Source organism: Haliaeetus albicilla, chromosome 8, assembly GCF_947461875.1.
Source record: "Haliaeetus albicilla chromosome 8, bHalAlb1.1, whole genome shotgun sequence".
NCBI classification, from domain to species: domain Eukaryota; kingdom Metazoa; phylum Chordata; class Aves; order Accipitriformes; family Accipitridae; genus Haliaeetus; species Haliaeetus albicilla.
In genome coordinates, this window is record NC_091490.1 from 10443038 (window position 1) to 10463740 (window position 20703).

Consider the following 20703-nt stretch of genomic DNA (forward strand, 5'->3'; position numbering starts at 1 on the left):
GAGCTCCACTACTTGGTGCGAGGCTCTGCTGTGGACAGAAGGAAAAACCCCAGTAGGGTTTAAATAAAGCACAGCTATCCTGCCTTCTTCCTAGTGCTTACCAGGCCTGTGGCAGTTGTGCTGAAGGCAAGCTCATGAGCCAACCTACCCATGCAGTTGTCAAGCAAGTTAGATCTGCCCAAGCGCAGAAGGTAGATTTGCCCTCTGCTCATAACTGGCCTCTCCATGAGGTTTATTGGCCCTTCACAAACATGCCTCAGACAGCAACTGAGCTTCACACTCTATAACCAAGGGGAGATATCATCCACCACCCTTACAGGGAGCAAATGACACAAGAGGTTATGCTTAAAGCAGCATTTTGTTGGGTGGAGCATGCGGGGGTGAAGCTGCTGCTGCGCAGCAGCACCCAGCATCACCTCGAATGATGGTGTCATCCCTGAGCATCTGTGGTCATCAAACCTGTCGAGACAAAATTTGCTGCAGCTATTAAAAGAAAGAAAGCCTTGCACTACCTTAACTAACATTGTGCAACTTCCCCTCCTCTTGCAAAGAAGAAATCAGCTGCCACAGTCCTCACTTCTCTTTTCAGTTTTGGCTCAGAGGAGTTGACTCCATCCTACATCATTCTGTTGGGCCACATAGAAGCCCATCCCCACTGCAGACAGGCCGTCCTTCCCCAGAGCCACTTGTTTAATGCTGAATTCATTTACATTTCTTTTATGCGCTTGTGTTTTCTTCAGTGGACAGGCTATGAATTATTGCCTGATCTGCTTTTCTGTTCAGGAGGTTACAAGGGCCTAGTTAAACAGGAAAGAATATGCAAAATGGAAGGTGACTTTCCACTTGAGCAATACTGAAGAGTAGAAACACCAGACAGAAAGAAAAGAGCTTTTACATCAGTACCTGCAAAGCTTTTTGCCCTGAGTTTGGTGTTTATATAAAATTATCATCAAGCCATAAATTTAACTGAAAACTGACAGCCTGAATGACAGACTTCCCAGCAGTCAGCATATGAAATAGATACCAGCCAGGTGAATACCAGCTGTGCATTAGGAGGTGGGTTTTATCCAGAACAGCAGGCTGATTGATGAGGATGTATCAACATCAGGAGCGCTGTCTGCTTGAGTGATGAGGTGCCTGAAAGCGGTGGCTCATATTTGATGGATGCCAGAGATCAGATCCCGGGCAAGCAGAGTGGGGCAGGTGAGAACCAAGCAAAGAGGCACTCGATGCTGCTGGACACGCACTGGAAGAAGACCCAAGAACCAGCGGGCACGGCCGAGAGGCTGGAATTGGGGTTGGGGCTGGGGATTAGACCAGACCGTGACCCAGGAGCTACATTGCTGATTAGCTTCTTGGAGTGTTTTCTGCTGCCTTTGATACATCAGGTGGGGAGTGTACCCCAAGAGGACCACTTAGCGTGAGTGCTGCCGAAGTTTGCTCTGAGTGGTTTGGTCAGAGCTTAAAAGCAGATGCAGATCAGATCAGAGGGACTGACCACCAGGGACTCCAAACTCTCCGCCTGGGAGATGGTTTGATGGTACTGGGGCAGTGAAGGCAAACCAGCACCATGCTAGTGTTTGGCAGGAAGAGCCAGCATTGAACATGGGTCTCATTTCCCCCTGAATCGCTGCTTTCCACCAGAAAAAAAAAACACAGATTAGCATCCCTGTAATGCCTGGGCTGCTGTGCTGCCATCTTGCCAGGCTCGCTAAGCCTGCGCTGGCCAGGTCTGCCCCTTCTCAGGTGCCCACACCATGTCTCCGTGTGTCACCTCTTTCTCCTCTGTACCTGCTTCATTCTCCTCTGCCCACAGCTCTGGGGACCTGCGATGAGCTTGTGAGCCAGAGAGCTGCTCTCTGCATTCCCCCCCCCCCCCAGCTCTGTTATTTTTCTCTTTCAGCTGTATCAGCTGGTCTAATAAAAGATATTGCCTCTCCCTGTAAACCTTGCCTCTAGAGACTTAACCGCACTGAGGTTGCTATAACAACAACTGAGCTCTTTGCCAGCAAGAAACGGAGGAAAAAGGTACTGGGAAGACCAAGAGAGACCTCAGCGGAGAGACCCCCCCATTGCATTATCCCTGCGAGGGGTAGGATGCAGCACCACCGTGGGAAAAGGCAGAGAAACATGAAGAAGGAGCATCTTTGGGGGAAGGAGGCTTTTGGGTCCTGACTCTGCTCAGGATGTTCTGTAGGACCCTTCCCATCGTGCACGCAGGGCTGATCTCCTGGGAGAACGTTTGCCCTGTTCAGGTTAAAACTCATGCGTTGCTTCTGCATGGAAAGGCACTGGGTTTAGCAACGCTTGTCCCCAGTTACTGGGCTGCTCCCAGGACTCATTTGTGGGGCAAAATTCCCATCCTGGCCAAGAAGGAGATAGGTGACAAGGACTCTAATTGGGTGATGTAGCAAACCAGGAACTTCCAGAGGGTAAATGGATGCCACATCCCCCTCTGGCTGCAACTGGCTGGGAAAATAAACAGCAGGAGAGGGGCTGCTGTGGTTTCTTAGGTGCTCCTGCGGTTTCTTAGGCTGAAAAGAGCCAGCGAGGGCTCAGGTGAGGCAGAGGAGGTGGAAACTGCCAGCTAGAGCGTGCAAACACTTGTAGGGGATGATTGTCCTAGGATACAGTAACTTAAAAGCAGGAAAAAAAATAGTAGGAGAGCTTATCTGGAGTAGCTATAGATACCTACAGACAGGGACACTCTTCTCCATCCTTTTCTGTTCTTTTTAGCTGATTGCAAATGCCACAGTGAAGCTCTTCTAACTCCATCAGCTAGGGGTTTATTTGAACCAAATCTTCATTTTTCCCTCCCAAGTTATGGATTAGGGGCTCTGAATTGTTAAACAGCTGAGGATTGCCAAGAATAGAGAGTTTGTTAAGCACTCTGAGAGCTGGGCATTAGAGAAAGTTAAATTATTATTCTCGGATCCACTGCAGAGCTGAATATTTATGGCTCAATCTAGTTTTCCAGAGTCTCATCATTTCTTATGTCAACTGTACTTTATAGAAATGTCCACGGGGAAGGAATTGACTTTTGTCCCAGGCCCAAACTAAACAAGCTCAAGCAGTGATTATTTGGGTTTTGAAACAGTTGGATAATTTAATCTCAACATCTATCGATCTCCTTCTGCACTGGAATCCTATGGCTAAACATCTGCAAGGCAATTAATAGCCTAAAGTACAAATTCATTACAGATTTATCAATAGGTACTGAGTTTTAGACTGAGAAAAAATTGGTTTTTAATCTGCTTACTTTGGGGTAAAAAAAAGAAATGCAACTTCACGCAGCTGAAGGTAAATTTAAGGACATGAGAAAACTGCCCCATGTTGCTGGTGTGGTTTGAAAGGCTGATCCATTTCAATCCACACGGTTCCCGGTTTGGAGCCAACAAGGGCAGACCTTTCAGCAAAATAACCAGCATTTCCCTCAAAAAGCAGATTTTTAAATAAAAAAAAAAGTTACTTAGTTAAAATTTGAAAAAACAGTAGCAATGTCCAGCATTGCTAACCCTGATCCCCTCCCTGGCCAGCAGCTGGGGCTGAGTTTTGTGGGTCCTTCCCTGGCCGCGCTCCCTCCTGGAGGCAGCTGCCTTCTTCGGTGGTTAGCAAAGTGATTCCCATATCAGATAATTAATTGGTGCAATCTGTTAATGAGGTTTACAATGTACTTCGAGGGCCATCTGGACAAAAGATGATTTGCGAGGATGACTGCAACGTGTCCCTGCCTTTTATCCTCGGTAATGATTAAATACGGAGTAATTACGGGGCGGGGCACAGACTGGTTACAAAGAGCTGGGGCTCACAGTGATGGATCTATCATCAATGAGTAGAAACTGCAGCTAATAGGAAAATCTATGCCTTTCTGAGGAGGACGGGGAGAGTCGAGCAGTGCTGAGTGGTGTGGCATACCAGACCCTGCAGTGGGCTTGGCTGGGGCCAAGGGCAAAGCTCAGGGAGCAGGAGGGATGCTGAGATGCAGGGGGGCCAAGGGCAAAGCTCAGGGAGCAGGAGGGATGCTGAGATGCAGGGGGGCCAAGGGCAAAGCTCAGGGAGCAGGAGGGATGCTGAGATGCAGGGGGGCCAAGGGCAAAGCTCAGGGAGCAGGAGGGATGCTGAGATGCAGGGGGGCCAAGGGCAAAGCTCAGGGAGCAGGAGGGATGCTGAGATGCAGGGGGGCCAAGGGCAAAGCTCAGGCAGCAGGAGGGATGCTGAGATGCAGGGGGGCCAAGGGCAAAGCTCAGGGAGCAGGAGGGATGCTGAGATGCAGGGGGGCCAAGGGCAAAGCTCAGGGAGCAGGAGGGATGCTGAGATGCAGGGTGGCCACAGGACCGGCCAACCTGGCTTCAGGCACAGCGGATGCTTGAAGCTCCCCAGCAGCTTCCCAGGTTCTCTCTGCCAAAATTTGGCCCATACTTCACCACTGTGGCTGGAAATCTAAAAGGCAGAAGGTTGTCAGGTTTTTTGAGAGTTGCAATTCATCACATCTTAATACAATAATCACCAGGTGTCTGGGAGATTATTTTAGTGTAGAAAAGAAATGTTCCAGCGTGGGGGTGGGGAGGAAAAGTGAGAAGAGAGAGTACCATGCAGCCCTGGAGAAATGCCTTTCTTTGGCCCCTGTCCTTGTCTCAGCCCCCAAATAATGTGATATTCTTGTCATTCCCATTCGTCAGAGCTCATTTCCCTTGCAAGGAAATAAAAAGTGCTCAGCTCCAATTTATGCAGCAGGGGGATGGATACGTGAGTGTCTGGAAGGGAATCAGCTCAGTCAATCATGTGCAATGTAAACCCTCTGTGAAAACACCCGAGATCCACTTTGCAAAATTACTCCAATGAATGACAAAACAATATGCATGCACTCTTAAGGAAGTAAGAGATTAAACAAAAACCTAGAGCTTGTAGTCATTGCTGCTCTGGGGTAGGAATAATTTACAGTAATAGATGCCTGCCTGATGTGTATTTTAGCAGTTTTTGCAGGCTTTTCCCAACTCCCTTTCCTACCCAATACTTCAAAATTTTTTTTTGTACCCAGAATAATTAGAAAAAACAGCCTCTTCTACTTACCAGTGCATAAATCTGCATCCATAGGTCATTAGAGAACAAATGGCTGCAGAAGGATGTCCCTCCAAATTAGCAGCTATTTATCGCCTCTACAGCCAACAAGGCTTCTTCCAAAAAACTCTGTGCTGAGCAACCTTGCATCCACCAGTAAACACTCCTGTTTAGTACTGATGTTTAAAAGCTATTACTTTTTTTATTTTAATGTCAAAATACTCATCTGCAGAGAAAAAGACTCACTAGCCTATTGTCAGACTGGGTCTGGGAACTGGTATTTGTCAGCAGTAGGAACACTGACAGACCTGACCCATGGTCCCAAAGTCTTTAGATTAGTGAGATTACAGATTCTGGGGGCTTAGACCTGGAACATCATCCGTGTGTTAAACCAGCACCTACAAGGACTAAAGCAAACACAAGTGTTTCTGCACCCCTCAAGCTCTGCCTTTGCCTCCCCTCATTCACCAGGTGCTCCCAGTCTGGCTGCACGTCTCCATCACGCAGAGTTTTGTCCAGCACGTGAATGATGAGCTGCAAATACAAGCTGCCTTACGCTCTAGCTCTAATGCCTATTTTTATGTCCCTAATTCTCACCAGGCTTCCTATCAAAGCAATAGGGATGCTTAATATGGGGCTTAATAATTCTTTGAGGGGTCGAGCTATTTGAAATGATCACCCCTCCCTGCAGAAGCAGCACTTTGAGCTCATCGCTGCCTCTTCCCACTGTGCTGAGAATGAATGGTGTTTTATTTATAGGCAAGACACAAAGCTGAAGGCCCAGGATGAGAGCTGCCAGCTCCAGAGACAGAAATAATATCTGTGATTGACCTAAATGTCCAAGGCAACTGCTGACAGCCCAAACACAGCACAGGAGCAGAGCCTCTGACGAATAAATGGAAGGAAATTTTTACCCAATGCTGCAAGAGAAGACCTTGGGAAATAAATACCCTCAGCCTTTCAGCAGCAATCGCCAAAGGTAGACAACCAGATTACGTCCCACTGTTACGCCAACCTCCCCGAGCACGACAGAGAGCCCCCAGACCAAAGCCTGCGACTCGACATTATGCAAACTCCAGAAGAGATCCTGAACTGGCATTTTCGTTCTTAAATTTTGCATGGGCCAGCGCGTGTGCTCAGAAATACCCTGGGTCAGAGCAGTGGGAGGCTGTGACCCTGGAGGGTGGCCCTGATAGCTGGCCACAGCACAGCAGGGAGCTGCCGTCAGCTGGGTGAGTCCTGCGCTCAGCAGCCTCTGGTGAGAGATGGGTAATGCCCAGGCACCAGGTGTAATGCTTCAAAATCCTCATGCATCAGGGTGTGAGCCAAATGCTGCCGGAGGAAACTTTCTGGAGGCAACTTAGCCAGCAGCAATGCAGATCTGGGGACATCTGGGACTTTCTAGATTCACGGACCAACCGTGGAGCTTATTTATTCCCCATAACCCTCCCTCAGCTCTCAAATCTGTCCCCACCCCTGAAAAAAGCAGCACCCTCCGCTGAAACCCCCAAGACAGTGTCATAAAAAAGCAGAGCAGCTGGAGAACTTTGCTGTGGCTGTGAGATGTGATGGCTGCAATCGTGGAGAAGACCCTGGGGCTGAACAGGGACCCTCAGAGATAAATATACCCTTGGCTTAGAGCTGATGGGGCAACCCAGGCACAGAGGGCTGTAGGAAATATATATCCTCCGTGAAGAGCAAGGCTGTATTTGTTTTCTGTGCTACCAGATGAAGCTGGTAGGTGTCACTGGCAACAAATACAATTGAAGAAAGAAGGACATGCATGTTCAGTTCAGATTTCTGTTTCAAGCATTCACTGCTCAGTTAGGGTGTGCATGTTTGTCGTTGCACAATATTGGGTGTAAATCTGGATGTTGCACAAGCCACTTTAGGCTCACGGTTTAGGCATGGCCAGAGCACTGTCTCATCTTCTGTTCTCTACTGAAGTTATTGTCCACAGATGGGTTTTGCCTGATATTGACAACCCACATAAAGGAAAGGATGCAGGAAAAGGAGAAGGTGGCAATGGGCTCTGAGCACCAATGCTAGCCCTGCATTGCCAGGGTAAGCAGATGCGACAGTTGCCCTGCAAACTTATCAGCAAATTGTCAGCAGCTGCCGAAAGAGTAGATGGAACAGACGCACTCCTAATCCAGCCTAACCTGAGCTCAGATGAGTTGGCCCATGGCCTGGCACTCACTTTCAGCTGGTCTTAGTCCACCCCACTGCCAAGAGGAAGGTCCTGCCGCTATTGCCCTAGCTGCCCCCTTCTTGCTATCAACACTACAAACCTGACCTGGCTGAAAAATCTGATGTCCTTTTCACCTCCAAAAAAGTTAGTTTCCTACTGGATCAGTTCCCTGCTTTGTCCCACAGTTGCTACTGCCAGTGACTGGGAAGGGCAGGAATGTGGCACCAGCCGTGGGAGACCTTCCTGCCTCCGTGCAGGCTTCACTCCAGGCAGGACCATCCTCTTCCTCAGCACCCTGCTACGAACTGATGGGATAATGCGGCGCGCGGCTGTGCAGAACGATGCTAGAGATGGGCCAACGGGTGCATGGGTGGCTTTGCTGCTAAGCCACCCTGCTACGGACATTCAGTGAGGAAAACCCCAGCCCTGGGCACCACCTCATCTGCCTGATGTTTTTTTTCATTTTTTTCCCCACACCATCTCACAAACTTGGACTTCTGGAGCCTGTGCTCTGAGCCGTGGTTATTGCACACAATTTCCCCCTCAACTGCTCTGACAAGTAATAGAATTATCCTCCTTTCCCAGCTCATCGGCCAGGAGCTCTCCGGCTTTAATTCAGTGATAAATCTTTGCTCCATGGAGGGAGAAGGGCAAGGGGGGGCGGGGGGGATGGAGTGGTATAGCCACAAACAGGGAGCTGATAAATGCTAATGAATTTACAGGGATTACACCAATCCTTTAGCTGACGCCAGAAAGCCACATAGCTACACAGACCCACGCAATCTGCCTGCATTTGACTGCAATAAATAATTCAAGAGACAGGCAATTTGCCCTTTTGCCATAATTAATTACAGTTGGCAACAAAAACAAGCCAGGGTAAACATTTCACTTGGCTGCAGGTGGACGGACGTGCTGTGACCCCGCGCCAGCTCAAAATCCAGTAAGTGCTTTGCCTGGCCCAGGCTGAGCCATGGCCCCCCCGGCTCCCCGGGGCAGCAGGGACTGGGAGAGGGGGTGCTGGTAGTGGTTGGCTCCCAGTTATTATAGTCTGGCCCAGGAACCGGCTTGCATAAAGCCACAAGACCCAGTCTGTAGGAGGGCTATGAGATGCAGTGGGTCCTGCCACGTTCGCATTTCCCCTCTGAGACAGCCAACATGATTTTTTTTTCTTTTTTCCTTTTTCTTTTTTCTTTTTTCCTTTTTCTTTTTTTTTTTTTTTTTCTTTTCTTTTCTTCCCCCCCCACCTTTTCCAAGGCGATGCAGGCAAAAAAGGCTGCCGGCTCTTGCCTGCCGGTAGCAGAGGTTTGGGCAGCAGAGGGAGCTCGCTCCTCTGGTATGAACAATTTCTCACCTGGATCTGTGATTTGCCTGTCCTGTGGTTGTGGGTGCTCTGCACCGGGACGGAGGGCTGCCACCTTCCCCATGGGTGGGCAGGTGTGCAACATCTGCTGCATCTTCTCGATTTGGGTAGATTCCCCACCATCTCTATGTCTAATGGCTGTTTCTTGTGATGTGCTTGTGCTGCCTACAAAAGTAACATGCCAGAGTGTCCCTGCCCCAGAGAGCATCCTCCAGGGCTAGACCTCAAGGAGAGTCGGCTACCAAAATACTTGGCCCAATGACAAGCTTGAGCTCTGCGGGTTAAAAGCTGAGCTCCAAAGGGCCCCGCTGAGGTGTCCCACGGCTGCACCCTATGTCAGGCAACGAGGATGTCACCGTGATAGAATTACCCTTGCTGGTGCTCTGGACACCTCTTGAGGAGAGGCACAGATGTGACCATGAGTGACAGATGTGGCAGTGCCAGAGGTGCAGTGCTGGAGGAGCCCTGGCCTCCTCCCTTGGCCATGATCCTACTTCTCCAGCGAGAAAGGCCAACTGGGCACTGGGGTTTTGGAGGGGCCTGCTCTCCACAGAAACATTTGCAAAGGACAAGCATAATCTAAAAACTTTTATGTTCATCAGGGCACCATAAAAGGGCTTGAGGTTGAAGGGCAAGTTAATTTGTTATTTTGTCTTTCAGTACTTTGAAAGGCTTTTTTAATGTAACTTTTTTGCACACATTGACATTAACTTCAAGATGCAAGAATCACAAGAGAGCAGTTTTCCTTTCTTTTCTTTTTTTTTTTCTCCCTCCTTTTAAACAGTGCTGGTTTTGCCTGGGATAGAATTAATTTCCTTCATAGTAGTTTGTATGGTGCTATGTTTTGGATTTGTGGCAGGGATGGATGCCCCATCCCTGGAAGTGTCCAAGGCCGGGTTGGATGGGGCTTTGAGCAACCTGGTCTAGTGGAAGGTGTCCCTGCCCGTGGCAGGGGGTTGGAACTAGATGATCTGTAAGGTCTTTTGCAACCCAAACCATTGTGTGATTCTATGATGTAGCTATTGCTGAGCAGGGCTTACACAGTGTCAAGGCTTTTCTGCTTCTCAATCCGCCCCACTAGTGAGTGGGCTGGGGATGCACAAGTAGCTGGGAGGGATCACAGCTGGGACAGCTGCCCCCACTGACCAAAGAGGTAACCCAGACCATATGATGTTATGTTCAGCAATAAAAGCTGGGGGAAGAAGGAGGAAAGGGGGGATGTTCAGAGTTATGGTGTTTGTCTTTCCACATCACTCTTATGCGCGATGCAGTCCTGCTTGCCTGGGGATGGCTGAACACCTCCCTCCCCATGGGAAGTAGTGAATTAACTCCTTGTTTTGCTTTGCTTGCTCGCACAGCTTTTGCTATTAAACTGTCTTTATCTCAACTCACAAGTTTTCTCACTTTCACCCTTCCGATTCTCTCCCCCATCGCACCGGGGGGAGCAAGCAAGCGGCTGCGTGGGGCTGAGCTGCCTGTTGGGGTTAAACCACAACATTACCTCACCTCCTTTGGCAAAACCAACCTCCGTTCACACCATTTTCAGTGTTCCTGAGCACACATTTGAGTTTCTCCCATCCCTACCCAGACACGAACACCCGCATCCAGAATTTCAGGCGAAGAGCTCCTGACAGCTGCGCTCCTCCAAGCTCAAAGATTATTTCAGAGCAGTCCCTGGAAGACGCAGTAGATGGCACTCCAGATATGATATTCTGGGCCTAAAAGTCCACTCCTGAAGTTAAACTAAAATTAAAAATCCGGAAAAGTTCAGGAGAGCTTTAAGCCTCTTAATTTAAATACAGATGCTGAATGTCTGGAAGAAATTCCTGACTCTTGAAGCTGCTTTTCCCACCTTGTTCTATAAGAAAGGTCCCACCCTCGAGTTATCAGCACAGTTTGAGTGTGGGATCCCTGAAGTAGCAGGTAACCAAACAGAGAGATTTGGGGGAAGGCAAGTGGAGAAAAGGGCATGGCCGATTTTATTATCGTTAATAATAACAAATCCTTCTCTCAAAAAACTTCTCACCCCAGAAAGGACCCGGTATAAAGCTCGGTGGAGAAATGGCATTGGCTGCAGGTGCTTTTCTGCTGGTTTTCAGCTGTGGCTTGGCTTCAGGGAGGTGCCACATCCCTGACCCATTTTCTTTATATCTGCATGCAGGAGTCTTCTGAACATCGCAGCATTACACAGCCACTGAGGCTGCTGCTCTGTCCCCATGGCACCATCACGGAAATGCAATAGGAGGCACTGCTAGTCATAGAGGTTTGACAAAAAATAAGCAAATTATGTCTAATTGATTCTTAAATCCTGCTGAGCAGCTGGATGGATCATATGGGTGTATGGAGTCATCTCAGGTAGAGAAACAGCAAGACCTGGATTCACTGCAGTCAGGGTGTAGCTGTTGACTCCAGATAGAACCTGTTCCCATTTCAAGTGCCTCTCCAGAAATCCTACCTTTTACTTAGTTTCCATTTTTTCCCCATGAAGTGCAGTGATCTTCATGTATTTCCTACAGTGTAGGTAAAAATAGTCGGTCCTGTGTTTCTGGGGGACAAGAGATAAAACTACTTACAGATATTCTTTAAAAACTGACACCTGAGGATTTTTTTTTAAAAGCAAATTATCTGTTTTTAAATAAAACAAAAGGCAACATGTAACCATTATTTTTTTAGTCTGTTATTAAACTCTTTGATCTCAGGGGGAAAAAAAGACGACGACTACTATCCTGATAGCATATTGGCTTATTTCTCCATATTTATTTAGCCTTTCTCTTAGTTGGTGTCACTGTAAAATGATAAGTACATCAGGCAAAAGGCATAAAATCATCTGTTACTAAACTAAAGTCCTCTGAAAGTGACTTTGTCCCAGGTAAAGTCCTCCAGGAAGCAGGACAGGGAAAAGTCTCTTTGACTTTCAAGGCTGCTCCCTTGTTCCTCACTCAGGCTGCATTTTGGGGAACACTTTCAGAAATGGCTGATCTGGTCTGAGACAGCTTTGAGGTTAGAGGCACCCAAATCCCACTGCAAGGCCATGGGAGAAAAGCTGTGGGAATGGTTTCTTCGTGGATCAACAAAGATAATATCGTACTTTAGATAGCTCTCCTTGGGCTCCAGCAGAAAAGGAAAGATGCTGGAAACCACAGGATGGCATGACACATGGGGGTTAGCTGCAGGTAGAACTGGTTGTGACTTTCTTTGTATATAATATACAGACACTGGCAAAATGGTTAAACTTTTGTAGACAAATGGCCTTCAACACACCTTGAACTCCATGTTTCTCGCAACCATTGACCAGAGACTACTCTGGAGACTTTCCTTTGGTTTCACATAGCTCAGGACTGGGCATGAAAACAGTGCACAGTCCCTGCCACACGCATGCACGTGCATGCTTACAGCTTTTATAGCTTTAATATCTTCAACGTTTCAACCAGCTGAGACCTTCATGCACAAGGTTTTCATGGAGGAGTTGTTCAGGGGAACGTTCATTCCTGTCTTTTTGTGAGGTACACCAAGAAAAAAATCCACATTTCTGTGTATCCATCCAAAACTGGAGCTGCTAAGCTATAAGGAGAACATACCGGCAACCTTGCTGCAAAGGTTATGTACAACCTTCAGGTCTGTGCATGCCTTAGCATGTCTAAGGGAGGCTGGATTATAAATGTCTGTTCTTCACAACACCTCTCTGTGCATGTCAGTGGCAAAGGCAATAACAGGACATTTTATATTCTGCAGGTTATGTCCTACTTCAGTGACCCAGGTGCAAGAAACCTGATATTAAGTAAGCTGGGGAACTTGTGTTTCTCTCTTAATGGGATTCTGGCTGTCATTAATCCTTACGGAGATGTGTGTTACCAGAAGAAGGCATGTGTAATCAGCAAGACTGATATGCTGGTTTTTGGATGAACTATGTTCAGTTGCCATGGTGTGGAAGGCCCTGCTGGGCTAATTCACGGTGCAAAGAGCGAGGAGCCATCCCCAGCACAGAGGTACATGGGGAAGGCAGCGTGTGCCCGTATCCTTTGGCTGGGTGACAGAGGCGTGGGCATGTAAGGTGGCTGGCCAAGGGTGCTGTGCTGCAATGGGGCTCAGAGCTCTTCAGTGGTACTACGTGGAGATGTCCCACTGTGTGATTCATTTCTGATATGTAGTTTTTAGAAAATGAAGATCCCCAGAAGTAAGAAGTGAATATTATTAGGTATTTTCCCTGCACTGGGCAAAATCCACAGTGAAATTCTTCCTGTGCTGCAGGCCAGGAGTGGTCAGGACAAGAAGAGCCAGACAATGTGCAGGGAGGCAATGGGATTCTGGTTCATTGCTGACCCCATGCTGGAGCCCATTGCCCCAGGAGGGCCCTGAGCCTAGCAAAGCGGGGCGCAGGATTCGGCACCCGCACACGACCTGGCACAAAACCACCAGGTCTCCTTTGGTATCTGTACAGCACCTTATGCCTTTGGCCCTCTCCTGCAGCAAGGGGGAATGTGACCCAGCCGCATCTCTGTAGAGCAGTTCAGCTCTCCAAGCCGGACTGAAGGATGCTGGTGGGAACCCAGAAAGGCAAGGGGTGTCCTGCCTATCCCAGCAGTCACTCAGGTGGTCCCCTCCAGGTTGCATCCATGTACGATCCCGAATCCCACATTCAGCCATGGCGGTGAGCCTGCTGCCCTAGACAAGGTCAGAGGGGAGGCATGTAGCTTTTGATCTTCCCTCCTATTTTCTCTCTGAGCCTTGATTCACTGCCAAAATGTTGTGGTGGTTTTGGAGGAAAAGGGCCATTTTGCTGAAGACAAAACTGTCCATAGGGATACGAGCTCTCCAGAACCACCCTCACTGGAGAAGAGGGCTTCCACCTGAGCAGGAGGAGTGGGATAACTGGGGCTGGGGGCTGTCCAGGAGCACCGGGTGCTTTGTCAGGTGGCAATGAGAGCTGAAATGGTCCTGTCACGGGGGGCCTCAGCACAGGACCCCTGGGTGCTGCTCAGTGGGTGTCCCCGCTTTTTTCCCCCGAATAAAATTTGCAAAGTCTTGGGGAACACAGGAATCTTTCAAAGCTCAGAAAGATTTGCAGGAGCAGAAATCTGTTTCTCATCCCTTTTATATACATCAGCCTTCTCACAGGGGTTGTTTAAGACCTCCCAAAAGCTTCTGTACAGCAGAGTAGCTGCTGAAAAAGCACCGATATCCAGGAGGGTGACATTTGCACTGAGATGTGCTTACCTCTTCATTGTGTATAAGAGCAGAGAACAACTAAATCAAACCCACAGCAAAATTCCCAGTCCCATGTACACGGTGATCAAGGGGAATTTAGGGGCTTGCTGCACCTCAAATAAGACAATAAACCTACATATCCCACATAAAGGTCCTGAATACAAATACAATAATTTGCTGAAATTCTCCTCCAGCACTCTTGTGTTTTAGCCAGCGCATTAACAAGTATTTAACAAGTCTAAAAAAAGAAAAGACAGGAAAAATTAATAGGATATAAAAACCATCTTTAAGTACTTAAAGAGCAGCTTACAATCAATTAAAGACCTCATAAACACGCGAACATAAACATCATAAAAAAAAGTCCTGCATATTATAAAATGATTTGCCGTAGAGTGGCTTGCGTGAAGAGATTAGATATGCTTTGCAGCATAAAACATTATTCTGTAAAGGCATTATGTTTCAGCAAACACACCACGCTAATTGTATTAGAGGAAGTTCAGGTGAAGCATAATTCCTGGATTAGAAAATCGAAGACACAGGTTAAACAATATGTGTTGGTCAGACTGCTTGAAATTTGCTGGCAGGTCTTAAATGGGATTTTTTTTTTTTACATTGATTGAGTTACTGATTTTTTTTTTCTAGACTCTAAGATCTGTTTTTTAAGGGTACTAAAATTTTAAGCAACTTTAAGCAAATACAATGGAATATATTATGTATATGAAAGTAGGAAACATATTTTGTAGTTATTTCAGATATTTAAAAAACCCTACTAATTATAGAGTTGAAAACAGTTCCTAACATTGCTGTTATTCTAAAAATATTTCCCCACTGGCAAACTCTTTTAATCCACTAAATTATTTCTCAGATCTGAAAATAATTACCACATTCTACAGGGTACATATGCAGCATACAAACACTATAACCATTCAGAATATATTTTTGGCCAACAATGGATATGATCCATAGCTAAATGCCAGAGTTGGGCGCTGCGTTGTCCGTGTCAGTGAATTTTTCAAGCAGCCGTGTGTGGCATTTCACATGTGTGCAGAGCAGGTGTTGGCATGTGCTGGCACTTACCCTTAGTGCTTTTAGATAAGCCAGCATTAGCAACCTATAACTTTTTAAAAGAAAGCCCCCACTGCTTCTGCCCTCTTATAGCCAAACTTCATCTCAAACCTTCTCAGATGGAGAAGGAATAAAAATCTACAGAGTGAAATAATCTGGTTTTCTTAAGTTAGAAATACTGACTGTAGGAGGTATGGGATGCAAAGAAGAAATTCATTTGGGTCCCACCAGCCCTATTTTTTGACAGGGAGCACATGCACAAAGACAACACCTCCCTGCAGAAAAAACAGACTTTGTCTTGTCAAAACGATCCTGATCTGGTTTTGTATGACAGGAACCTACAATAAATAAAAAAAAAGATCAAACAAGAAAGAGAAGAAAAATGGCAGTCACCCTGGGAGGAAGCTTCCTAGTGTATGATAAATTGGAAAATGGACATACAGAACATGCCGACATACATTTTTAATGGCCCAATTGCTCAATTAATTCTTTCCCTTTTCCCTTTTTAATGTGAAAATCGTCATAATTCCTCCCAGATTAGTATAGATACAGGCCGACAGTCTCTCCTGCTCAAGGTATTTGCAGGACATAATTCATTCATAAAGCCGTAATGCACTCATCTATCATCCGAAATATTTTTTTTCTTTTTTTTTTTCTTTTCCTTTCCCCCTCTCCCGTTTGTGCTTGGGGCTCTCGCTGAGTCTCTGGGCACTGATGTATTAGCTGGCATATGCAAGCTATGAATTATCAACTGAAAGGAGTCAATTATCCACTCTAAAAATGAGTGTCTGGGCACCAATAGCCTGAGGGGCCTTTTTTGTATTTACGAAATGATTTCATGGCAAGTAGAGGTGTGTGTGGAAGGGGGATTGAAGGGGGGGAGAAGGGAAAGGTTTATTTTTTTCCCTTTTTCCTTGTGTCCACCCCTTAACCAGAGCGAGGCGAGGAAAAAAAATTAAAATAAAAAGAACATTTTGAACTTTTAATGCAATAATCCATTTTTATATACACCGACTTTTAGGGGTGATTTCAGCTAGCTGGAAAGGAGACTCGTCTGGTGGCCATATTGCCTGGGCTTCTCCTCCTCTATCTGGTCTCAGCTCAGCCTTCAATCAAACGCAGAGCCCTGGCTGACTTCAGCTGCTAATAGACTGGATAGGAAATGGGATATTGGATAGTTTCATGGTCCCCAGTCACTGGCTGTGTGCCTTGTCATCTCTGCAGACATTGATTTCTCCCTCTCTTCCCCCCCACCCCCTGCTCCGCTAAGGGGCTGTGGCCCACCAAGAGGTAACACCGCATCAGCAAACCTTGCGTTGAGTTACGCTTAGGGAAATGAGGTCATTAGATGGAATTACAGCGGGTTTTGATAGCTTGGTAATAGGTTTTAATGATGGAATTTAACATAGGACCCCCACTAGGGACAAGGCTGATATACATCCAGACAGGTCACTTAATAAACCTCTACTCAGCACTTGAGTTGAGGAATTTAGGAGGCTCTGAAAACACAGCCCTTCTTAACCAAGCCAATACATCACTGGCAAGTAGTCTCTTTGGAAGGCTTTTTATTATTATTTTTGAGGTGTTTGATTGACTTAAAACATGCCGTTCCTTTAAATACGCACATTTATTTTACCAGATGCATTTTTGAGGAGGATTTCTTTAGGCGGCAGTTTTTCTTAGACATGAACGGGCTGTTGTGCTCTTGGATGCTAAAGAGCTCATCTGATGGTGCGGTAAATTGTTTGGAAGTTTGAAGAGCTTAGCTGGCCTTTAATGTATTTGTTACTGACAGGTAAATTGCAGGTTAAGTGCAAAAGCAGCATTAGCCGAGGAGTCCTGGCTTCCACAAATCTACCTTGGCCTCTAATCTGAATACAAAAGGAAGGAAGGAATTAAATTTGACCCCTCGAATATGCTGTTCACTCAATCCTAGACTTATTTAGTAAGCTCCTTTAAGGTGCTTTCTGTTTGTTCTGGCCTCACCTCAAGCAGGTACAAGAATGCCCACAAAAGAGGACGCTTTACAGGTAGCAGAGTGGATCAAAGCCGGAGCCATTGCTTTGTGTGTCCCAACAATACCAAAGGGGCAGGCTTGAGGCTCTCTTGAAGGACGGTTCATTCAATTTGTTCTCCGAAGGCTATAATACCATGATAGCTGCTGCAGATCTGCACGCTCCCCAAGTACAGGAGTCCCGTGAGAGCCACCAAGCCTCATGCTGAACGGGAGTTCATTTGTGTGCCACGTGGGTCCTCGAATCAAGCGCAGTGGAGGTGTCTGTAGCCACGATTCCCTGCCTGGGGGTGGAATTCAAAGTTTTCCACAGAGGGACTTCACAGCAGGGTATTGCTGAGCAAAGGGCACAGTGGTTGAGCCTTGGAAATGATAGGTGGCTTGTAGATGTAGGGTTTGGTCTTTCCTTGTTTGTTTTTGAACCTTAGCTGCAAACCCCTGTGTTAAATGCAATGTCCTCTATACATTGCAAAGGAGGGTCTCTAAATAGGAGAGTTGAGAAGAAAGGGTCTAGCAGCTAGGGACAGCCTGCTGGGACATGGAAGACAGAGGTTTTATTGACTGCTCCACCAGCACATTTGCCTATTATGGATTGCTCAGCTGAGGGGTATCTCTGAAAAGCAACCAGGTGATCTCCCTATATGGTCTCCATATTTTACAGTAAAGGAGAGAGGCTCTTCCAGAAGACACTTCAGAACCAAAGTAAACCTCTATCCATGAACGTCAATGAGAAATGCCTCCATCGTGGTGTTCGATGTCCAGTTTAAACTAATTTCTAGGCTTACTTTACAACCAAGGAGGCTGGTTTGATGACAGAGTGGGGTGAGCTGGTCCAAGCTCACCTGGAAGAGTGTCCACGTTTCACCAGGGTGACACTGGTTTATGGTTAGCTGCCAGTGGGTCCCACCACCCAGAACCGTACTCCCTTCCATTACTTGCCTAGTAGTGCCACTATTTCCCAGGAGCCGGCAGTAGCATTTAATGTTCATATTACAAAGCAGGTCAGAGACTCAAATATTTCCTGGGGGCACCATGACGGAGAGCCCAGGCCAGGAGGCTGTGGTGCCTCCCCTGGCGTGTTGGAGGGTGATGCAGTGGCGGTGCAGATCCCTAACCAATTTCCTCAGAAGAGAGGCTGCAAAGATCCCCCACGCAGGCAGCCAGTGGGTCCAGGAGCAGGGGACCAGGGCTGTCCTCACTACTGACATGGGTCTGCTCACTGCTCTTCTTTGGCCTTCAGCAACCCCAGCCACAAGAGGATGACAAGTGCTTTCATGGATGTTTTGAATTAACCAAATTTGGCTTTGTGTCTCTTGTTGTTACCACCTGCTAGCAAAGCCCACCACCACAGAGACCCTGATCTTCCCTGTAGTTTAACCTTTTTCTTCTTCTTTTTTTCCCGCTTTTCTTGAACAAAGGTGTCATAAGTGATTTGCCAGCTCAGATGATATTTGCTCCAAGTGTGAACTATGTAGGCTGTGGAAAGCTGTCTGTTTAATTTTGAAATCCCTGATGAAGCTAAGAAACAAGGCCTGGAACAAAGAAGAAACTGCCACTTTTTGGCAAGAGTGTGCTGATTTACAAAGGGCATCCTTCAATTATTTAAGGAGCAGTCAGCAGTGCCATAACTTTAAGTATGAATCAAGTGGCATGACTGAAAAATTTGTCACAGTGTGTTAGATCAATGGTAATTACCTTACTGACATGAGTACTGTTATTATTTTACAGGGCTGCAAACAGGATCATGGACGTGAGGAAACACAAACTGCACTGTGATCAATACTCTCTGAAATATGACTCTCTGCGGCCCAAAATGGAGTTTTCGAGCCAGGCAAACCATTATAGACTGATTCTCTCTCTCCGCCTTTAGTTGGATACCCTGAAGTAAAACACAGCAGCAATTGGTCAACTTGTTTCTGGCTTTGAACAGGCAAATAGTCACTTATTATTTTTAAGGACAACTGTGTGCAAATAAAAAGTCTGTGCAGCCAAACTCTGGGTGAAGAGAGAGCTGTGGAGGGGGCGTGGGGAAGGAGGGCTCTGGCTCATGCTGTATTTGTTCTTTAAAACCTAAGACTAATCTCTCTGCTGCAGCACACGTTTAGCACCAAAGGTTTTCAGGTTCTCCCCCACCTCTGATTTCAAAGGGTTGTGGGACTCCTGATCGCTTGACATCACAGCTGGGATCTAGGGGATGTGAAAGCTTTCCTGTGTTTCCTCTCTGGACAACGATACATGGCAGGAGGCAACGTGGTGCGTGCCCTGTCCATTGGTGCTTAAAGGAAGTCACGCTCTTCGCTGCAGTGTTGGATGAGATGTCCGTGGCCAAGGTGGGCACCAAGTGCGAGGTGGACAAACGGGTTGGCTGAATAGAGGGCAACAGATAGTGGAGGTAGCATCCGAAGCTGTCACCTCTCTTCAGCCCAGGCCACTAAGGGCTGCATTTCCACTGATGGAGGACACCATGTCTGGCATATCTATAAGCATGTACTTTGCACAGCTGTCTGGCACACAAACTGTGTACAGGATCATCAGTGTACAATCCCAGGAACGTGCTTGAACTCCAGCGCTTGTTGGGATTGCTTGTTAGTACAGTGCCCACAGCCTTGCCAAGCAAACCATTTAGATTTTCTCTGCAGTAGAAGGGATGGACTTGTCAAACCTATGAATGAGAGCTTGATCAGCTTACATGAAGGAGATGAAGAGTGCTCAACTAGAGACAACATGGACATGTGTGGGGTAGACTCAGGATGTTTGTCAAGGCAAGCAGGTGGCTGGGCATAGACCAGCAAGCACAGCTGCCAGGATGAAGAGGGGTTAAATGAAAGGAAGGAAGGAGGAAGAGATTTGCTTGACATATGAAGAATGAGTCATTGTCCATAACTGAGAAAGGAGCTTGCTGAAAGGTCTGCTACTTTGGCCATACTGGGCACATGGCAGGTAGGCAACATCCCAAATGCTGTGACTAGACAATCCCAGAGAGAGGACTGAACAACCAAGATGCACAAATGGCAGATCAAAGTTGAAAAGGTGACCTGAAAATCAATCACTTGGAGATAGCCACGAAGTGTATATAAAGTGCTATGTCACCCTGTGAAGAAGTGGAGGAAGAGAAAGCCAGTGGTGAAGGTCACCAGCAGAACAGGGGAATATTGCATCTAACCCAGGGCTTCCAACCACACTCCTCACCCTAAAACATGAGCACATGGGAATCTGATAACAATCAAAGATGCAATACTCCTGGCTTCAATGTTTTGAATATATCAAAGAGCAAACTGATGAAGGACACAGGGGGAGAATTGTTCCCACGCTGCCCAACATCTTAAAGATCATTTATAAGACAATGAAAAGTAATAAAATAGAGAGGGCTAATTGGGAATATCTGAATTTCTGGCATACATATTCTTCTTTGGCTGCTCTTAGGAAATCTTGGTCTTTTTAGCAGGAAGGCAAAAGCACGTCTTTCGGTTATTTAGTGTTGTTTTGTCACATTATTCTGTCTTGTTGAATTCCAGAGGGCCATAAAGAATTAACTAGGTGCAGGAAAGTTTCATCTTATTAATGTTTTATCCACTTTTTTGTGTCCGTGTATTAAGAAGATGAAACAGTTGAATGGCACATGATGCGAGGACATTATCTGATGAGAAACAAATGTTGAATGCAGTAGGAAGCAGCAAAAATGAGCAGTGCCTCTTGTGAGGTGAATAGTTCAGAAGTGGCTATGTATTATTTTGGAAAGGGTCACAAATTAAGGTGTAAATTCATGTACACCTTAAGTTGTGACCTCATAAAAATGATCAATGGTTAATG